The sequence below is a fragment of the Nannobrachium achirus genome, assembly GCF_963921795.1.
Source record: "Nannobrachium achirus genome assembly, chromosome: 10".
NCBI lineage: Eukaryota > Metazoa > Chordata > Actinopteri > Myctophiformes > Myctophidae > Nannobrachium > Nannobrachium achirus.
In genome coordinates, this window is record NC_137819.1 from 49,655,822 (window position 1) to 49,664,491 (window position 8,670).

An 8,670-nucleotide genomic window follows, 5' to 3' on the forward strand; every position below is an offset into this window, starting at 1 on the left:
TGGGAACACCGAAAGTAGGCTACACACATTTATTGAAAGACCAAGAGTAGCTATATGGAATGGAAAAGTAATTAGACCCTTCTTTTTAAGTTTTCCTCTTAAAATCGCTAAATACAAGGCACAAGTAGGCCTACTTAGTGTACAATCGATTATTTGCATTGCAAAATGATTCGATACCGATTATTTGCATTGTAAAAGTACAATATTTTGCTGTTTGCATTTCGATTCAGTTACTACATCGTTACACCCGACCCGTACCTGTATCCTATTTTATTTTTCCTGATTGGATGAAACCTGACCTGGAAATGTACTTTCTGTTGCTGGAGAGACCGGGAGACACTGAACAAACACTCTTTATAGATTGCTATGGGAATATAGAGTTATTAATTAAATACAATACAATAATATAAAGATTATAGAGTGCTGATGGTTTGAAGGTATAGACAAGAGGTGGGTTAAATTATTTTACACATTTCTCATAATATTGGAGCACGTAAGAATGTGTGATTCATATTTGGCAGCAACGATACATTTAAAAATAAACATTGTTAATTTCCATTAATTGTTTTGTAAAGCTACAGGGAGCCACTAGGGAGGGACCCCTGACTTATATATTCCATCTTGTCTTCTCTGTTTATGGGACACTAGGTGGCAGATGTGAACACAATACTGTTCTCATTGATGCAAGTGTGGCATAGTGGTATATTGAAGTTATTGCCAGACAACGCCACCGGGGGAGTTGCACCCCCGGAAATAGTTATTGTAGAACTAACTAATTCAAATACCTTGATATACAAAAGCACACAAGTTCGTTATTACTTAAATAAACCAAGGCAGAAACGTATATATAACAAAGTACAAAAAGGCTTTATTTTAATTAGACAATTTACTTAATCAACAGCAGTTAATGTCTTTGTCATCATCAGTTAATAGTAAAACGAGAATGCATTCAATGGGGAGTGGACAAGGATAACAGTGAACAATAAAACTGAGTGTTTATATGGCCAGTGCTGAGGGCTATGGGAAGGGGACAGGCCAACTAACCCAAGGCAGTGGCACTCCAAATAATCACAGCAAAACTAAATCAAACCAAACACATCAAACCAGGAGTTACCAGAGCCCTGGGCAGCCGTCACCTGTCCCAAGTATAGGGTCCCCGCACCAGGCCTGTAAATAAAACACAGTGTCACTCAGGATAATCAAATAAAACAAGACCAGTTAGGTCAATAAAACATAAGTCGTGGACCATGTGTGGACATTATATTACAACCACCGAATGCCATGTCTTCTTTCCAACCGACATGTGATGGATGGAGGATTCAGGAGTTGCATGGATTTAAGTGGTAAATACACGGTCAGCAAAACAGCAGTGTCATCTGGCTCTGAAATAGGCAAACGGCCAACTTAGTATTTTAGTGTAATTTAGATTAACATTCAAAGACAAGAACCGAGAGATGCATTGTGAACCTACCGTGTTCGCCTGGGCAACGAACACCATGCCCCATCCGCAGCAGCGGATGCCGGGCAGAATTAAACTGTAATACAAACAAACCCAATGTTCACATTCATACTGGTGGAACACCAAATGATCATAATGCTGAACATGAGGATTACAACATACCTGGTGTGCGTGGCGAAATTATCGCCGCACGCCAGAGCAGGAACTCCAGAAGGAGTGTTGGTAAGAGCCTAGAACAAACAACGCCCGGTCAGGTTCAAGTTCAAGATACAATATACAAAAGGTATTTACTTGGACAGTAAAACCTGGGAACATACCTTCCAGAACAAGATAGTGTGTGTAGCTGAAGCCCATCAGGCCAGCATGGGCTGGAGGGCACCTTTAGTGTGCCCCACCAGCGAGAGAAGACAACCAGCTAACTCGCAGCTGGAAGCCATGCTGCTTAAATACAGCCTTCAATCAGGCAACTAACAAGGGGGAGGAGGATGGGCGGTGGGGACCGACGCCCATACTGCTACAATCCATCCCCCCCAATTGCGTCGTCGGCCCGACGATGACCCACCTAGCAACACCCAACATTTCGTAAGGCTCACTAGGTGCAACAAATATAATCTAAAAAGCACACAGACTGTGGGTTGTAGCTGAAGCCCAGCGGGCCAGCATAGTTTAACACATTCAAACTCTGAGGACACAAACACCACTACAGTTGCACCGCTCCTGAAGAGACGGGCAAAAACTGTCCAGCTTGTTAACAAGTGAACAGGCTGTAGTCAAACATTATAAAACCATGACTTGCTCAGCTCCTTAAGAGGTGAACAAAACAGAAAAAACTCACTTATGGAAGCACACTGAAGTCAAGTGTGCGGACTGACTGAAACCCCACGGGCCAGCCATCAAACAGTTTTAAAACCAGGACGTGTTCAGCTCCTCTGGAGGTGAACACAGCGAACCAACTAAGCCCATTGCGAGCCAGTCATCGAACCTTTTAAAACATGACGCATTCAGCTCCTCTGGAGGTGAACACAGCGAACCGACTAAACCCATTGCGAGCCAGTCATCGAACCTTTTAAAACATGACGCATTCAGCTCCTCTGGAGGTGAACACAGCGAACCGACTAAACCCATTGCGGGCCAGTCATCGAACCTGTTAAGCTCCTCAGGAGAAGAACACAACTGGAACTTTATTGGAAGCACACTGAAGTGCGCGGACTAACAAACTGAAACCCATTGGGCCAGTCAACAAACTCTGGCTGTTCAGCTCCTTTGGAGGTGAGCAAAACTGACAACTCAACTATTGAAAGCACACCTGAAGTATGCAGACTGAAAACTGAAACCCAAAGGGCCAGTCAAACTTTAACATTGACTTGCTCAGCTCCTCTGGAGGTGAACAAAACTGGAAGGACTCACCTATCCTACATGGGGGAGGGGGACGCCATTGGGGCCTACACTCCCTGGCAAAATGGCCGGTCTGTGTAAGCCATTTTAACTGCTCCTGCTGTCTTTTAAGCATTGCCTGCACCTCAGAGGAGACAATACTACTACCTGGCTGTGCATTTCTCGGTTCCTGTCTCAATGAACAATCTGCCCTGTGCTGAGCAACCAGCTCAGCCTCCATAGTGGTACAGAACTTTAAGACTTACAACCAGATTGAGGTCACAAACCAGGTTCTACAGCAGAGACCAGGGAAACAGTTTGGGCGACCCACAGCTCCTCTCCGCCACTGACAAGCTGCTGTTTTGCTTCAAAAGAAATAAAATCCAAGTTAATACACAAACCACAACTTCTCTCCACTTTTTTTTTTTTTTTTTCCCTACTGGACAGACCAAACAAAACTAATCTAACTGAAGTCACTGGACTAACAGAACCAGATGATACAACATAGAACCAAAGAAAAGAAAAAAAAAATACACGTTTCTGCCTTGTTAGTAAATCCTGCCAACCCACGTCAAATGTGGCATAGTGGTATATTGAAGTTATTGCCAGACAACGCCACCGGGGGAGTTGCACCCCCGGAAATAGTTATTGTAGAACTAACTAATTCAAATACCTTGATATACAAAAGCACACAAGTTCGTTATTACTTAAATAAACCAAGGCAGAAACGTATATATAACAAAGTACAAAAAGGCTTTATTTTAATTAGACAATTTACTTAATCAACAGCAGTTAATGTCTTTGTCATCATCAGTTAATAGTAAAACGAGAATGCATTCAATGGGGAGTGGACAAGGATAACAGTGAACAATAAAACTGAGTGTTTATATGGCCAGTGCTGAGGGCTATGGGAAGGGGACAGGCCAACTAACCCAAGGCAGTGGCACTCCAAATAATCACAGCAAAACTAAATCAAACCAAACACATCAAACCAGGAGTTACCAGAGCCCTGGGCAGCCGTCAGGTTCAAGTTCATCATGCAATATACAAAAGGTATTTACTTGGACAGTAAAACCTGGGAACATACCTTCCAGAACAAGATAGTGTGTGTAGCTGAAGCCCATCAGGCCAGCATGGGCTGGAGGGCACCTTTAGTGTGCCCCACCAGCGAGAGAAGACAACCAGCTAACTCGCAGCTGGAAGCCATGCTGCTTAAATACAGCCTTCAATCAGGCAACTAACAAGGGGGAGGAGGATGGGCGGTGGGGACCGACGCCCATACTGCTACAATCCATCCCCCCCAATTGCGTCGTCGGCCCGACGATGACCCACCTAGCAACACCCAACATTTCGTAAGGCTCACTAGGTGCAACAAATATAATCTAAAAAGCACACAGACTGTGGGTTGTAGCTGAAGCCCAGCGGGCCAGCATAGTTTAACACATTCAAACTCTGAGGACACAAACACCACTACAGTTGCACCGCTCCTGAAGAGACGGGCAAAAACTGTCCAGCTTGTTAACAAGTGAACAGGCTGTAGTCAAACATTATAAAACCATGACTTGCTCAGCTCCTTAAGAGGTGAACAAAACAGAAAAAACTCACTTATGGAAGCACACTGAAGTCAAGTGTGCGGACTGACTGAAACCCCACGGGCCAGCCATCAAACAGTTTTAAAACCAGGACGTGTTCAGCTCCTCTGGAGGTGAACACAGCGAACCAACTAAGCCCATTGCGAGCCAGTCATCGAACCTTTTAAAACATGACGCATTCAGCTCCTCTGGAGGTGAACACAGCGAACCGACTAAACCCATTGCGAGCCAGTCATCGAACCTTTTAAAACATGACGCATTCAGCTCCTCTGGAGGTGAACACAGCGAACCGACTAAACCCATTGCGGGCCAGTCATCGAACCTGTTAAGCTCCTCAGGAGAAGAACACAACTGGAACTTTATTGGAAGCACACTGAAGTGCGCGGACTAACAAACTGAAACCCATTGGGCCAGTCAACAAACTCTGGCTGTTCAGCTCCTTTGGAGGTGAGCAAAACTGACAACTCAACTATTGAAAGCACACCTGAAGTATGCAGACTGAAAACTGAAACCCAAAGGGCCAGTCAAACTTTAACATTGACTTGCTCAGCTCCTCTGGAGGTGAACAAAACTGGAAGGACTCACCTATCCTACATGGGGGAGGGGGACGCCATTGGGGCCTACACTCCCTGGCAAAATGGCCGGTCTGTGTAAGCCATTTTAACTGCTCCTGCTGTCTTTTAAGCATTGCCTGCACCTCAGAGGAGACAATACTACTACCTGGCTGTGCATTTCTCGGTTCCTGTCTCAATGAACAATCTGCCCTGTGCTGAGCAACCAGCTCAGCCTCCATAGTGGTACAGAACTTTAAGACTTACAACCAGATTGAGGTCACAAACCAGGTTCTACAGCAGAGACCAGGGAAACAGTTTGGGCGACCCACAGCTCCTCTCCGCCACTGACAAGCTGCTGTTTTGCTTCAAAAGAAATAAAATCCAAGTTAATACACAAACCACAACTTCTCTCCACTTTTTTTTTTTTTTTTTCCCTACTGGACAGACCAAACAAAACTAATCTAACTGAAGTCACTGGACTAACAGAACCAGATGATACAACATAGAACCAAAGAAAAGAAAAAAAAAATACACGTTTCTGCCTTGTTAGTAAATCCTGCCAACCCACGTCAAATGTGGCATAGTGGTATATTGAAGTTATTGCCAGACAACGCCACCGGGGGAGTTGCACCCCCGGAAATAGTTATTGTAGAACTAACTAATTCAAATACCTTGATATACAAAAGCACACAAGTTCGTTATTACTTAAATAAACCAAGGCAGAAACGTATATATAACAAAGTACAAAAAGGCTTTATTTTAATTAGACAATTTACTTAATCAACAGCAGTTAATGTCTTTGTCATCATCAGTTAATAGTAAAACGAGAATGCATTCAATGGGGAGTGGACAAGGATAACAGTGAACAATAAAACTGAGTGTTTATATGGCCAGTGCTGAGGGCTATGGGAAGGGGACAGGCCAACTAACCCAAGGCAGTGGCACTCCAAATAATCACAGCAAAACTAAATCAAACCAAACACATCAAACCAGGAGTTACCAGAGCCCTGGGCAGCCGTCAGGTTCAAGTTCATCATGCAATATACAAAAGGTATTTACTTGGACAGTAAAACCTGGGAACATACCTTCCAGAACAAGATAGTGTGTGTAGCTGAAGCCCATCAGGCCAGCATGGGCTGGAGGGCACCTTTAGTGTGCCCCACCAGCGAGAGAAGACAACCAGCTAACTCGCAGCTGGAAGCCATGCTGCTTAAATACAGCCTTCAATCAGGCAACTAACAAGGGGGAGGAGGATGGGCGGTGGGGACCGACGCCCATACTGCTACAATCCATCCCCCCCAATTGCGTCGTCGGCCCGACGATGACCCACCTAGCAACACCCAACATTTCGTAAGGCTCACTAGGTGCAACAAATATAATCTAAAAAGCACACAGACTGTGGGTTGTAGCTGAAGCCCAGCGGGCCAGCATAGTTTAACACATTCAAACTCTGAGGACACAAACACCACTACAGTTGCACCGCTCCTGAAGAGACGGGCAAAAACTGTCCAGCTTGTTAACAAGTGAACAGGCTGTAGTCAAACATTATAAAACCATGACTTGCTCAGCTCCTTAAGAGGTGAACAAAACAGAAAAAACTCACTTATGGAAGCACACTGAAGTCAAGTGTGCGGACTGACTGAAACCCCACGGGCCAGCCATCAAACAGTTTTAAAACCAGGACGTGTTCAGCTCCTCTGGAGGTGAACACAGCGAACCAACTAAGCCCATTGCGAGCCAGTCATCGAACCTTTTAAAACATGACGCATTCAGCTCCTCTGGAGGTGAACACAGCGAACCGACTAAACCCATTGCGAGCCAGTCATCGAACCTTTTAAAACATGACGCATTCAGCTCCTCTGGAGGTGAACACAGCGAACCGACTAAACCCATTGCGGGCCAGTCATCGAACCTGTTAAGCTCCTCAGGAGAAGAACACAACTGGAACTTTATTGGAAGCACACTGAAGTGCGCGGACTAACAAACTGAAACCCATTGGGCCAGTCAACAAACTCTGGCTGTTCAGCTCCTTTGGAGGTGAGCAAAACTGACAACTCAACTATTGAAAGCACACCTGAAGTATGCAGACTGAAAACTGAAACCCAAAGGGCCAGTCAAACTTTAACATTGACTTGCTCAGCTCCTCTGGAGGTGAACAAAACTGGAAGGACTCACCTATCCTACATGGGGGAGGGGGACGCCATTGGGGCCTACACTCCCTGGCAAAATGGCCGGTCTGTGTAAGCCATTTTAACTGCTCCTGCTGTCTTTTAAGCATTGCCTGCACCTCAGAGGAGACAATACTACTACCTGGCTGTGCATTTCTCGGTTCCTGTCTCAATGAACAATCTGCCCTGTGCTGAGCAACCAGCTCAGCCTCCATAGTGGTACAGAACTTTAAGACTTACAACCAGATTGAGGTCACAAACCAGGTTCTACAGCAGAGACCAGGGAAACAGTTTGGGCGACCCACAGCTCCTCTCCGCCACTGACAAGCTGCTGTTTTGCTTCAAAAGAAATAAAATCCAAGTTAATACACAAACCACAACTTCTCTCCACTTTTTTTTTTTTTTTTTCCCTACTGGACAGACCAAACAAAACTAATCTAACTGAAGTCACTGGACTAACAGAACCAGATGATACAACATAGAACCAAAGAAAAGAAAAAAAAAATACACGTTTCTGCCTTGTTAGTAAATCCTGCCAACCCACGTCAAATGTGGCATAGTGGTATATTGAAGTTATTGCCAGACAACGCCACCGGGGGAGTTGCACCCCCGGAAATAGTTATTGTAGAACTAACTAATTCAAATACCTTGATATACAAAAGCACACAAGTTCGTTATTACTTAAATAAACCAAGGCAGAAACGTATATATAACAAAGTACAAAAAGGCTTTATTTTAATTAGACAATTTACTTAATCAACAGCAGTTAATGTCTTTGTCATCATCAGTTAATAGTAAAACGAGAATGCATTCAATGGGGAGTGGACAAGGATAACAGTGAACAATAAAACTGAGTGTTTATATGGCCAGTGCTGAGGGCTATGGGAAGGGGACAGGCCAACTAACCCAAGGCAGTGGCACTCCAAATAATCACAGCAAAACTAAATCAAACCAAACACATCAAACCAGGAGTTACCAGAGCCCTGGGCAGCCGTCAGGTTCAAGTTCATCATGCAATATACAAAAGGTATTTACTTGGACAGTAAAACCTGGGAACATACCTTCCAGAACAAGATAGTGTGTGTAGCTGAAGCCCATCAGGCCAGCATGGGCTGGAGGGCACCTTTAGTGTGCCCCACCAGCGAGAGAAGACAACCAGCTAACTCGCAGCTGGAAGCCATGCTGCTTAAATACAGCCTTCAATCAGGCAACTAACAAGGGGGAGGAGGATGGGCGGTGGGGACCGACGCCCATACTGCTACACAAGGAAATACCAAGTCTCTCTCTCTCTCTCTCTCTCTCTCTCTCTCTCTCTCTCTCTCTCTCTCTCTCTCTCTCTCTCTCTCAATCTCTCTCTTCAAAGTCTCTCTTTCAAAGTAATTTGGGGTGTTTGTAATCTGCTGGAAGTGCAGTCTCTGATATAAAGTGCTGGTCCGTTTCCACCTCATTTTGTGTACAGCCAATGCATGTCTGTCTTTTCTTATGGGAGCCAGCAGGTCCACCTGTTGCGGCCTCTCTCCATG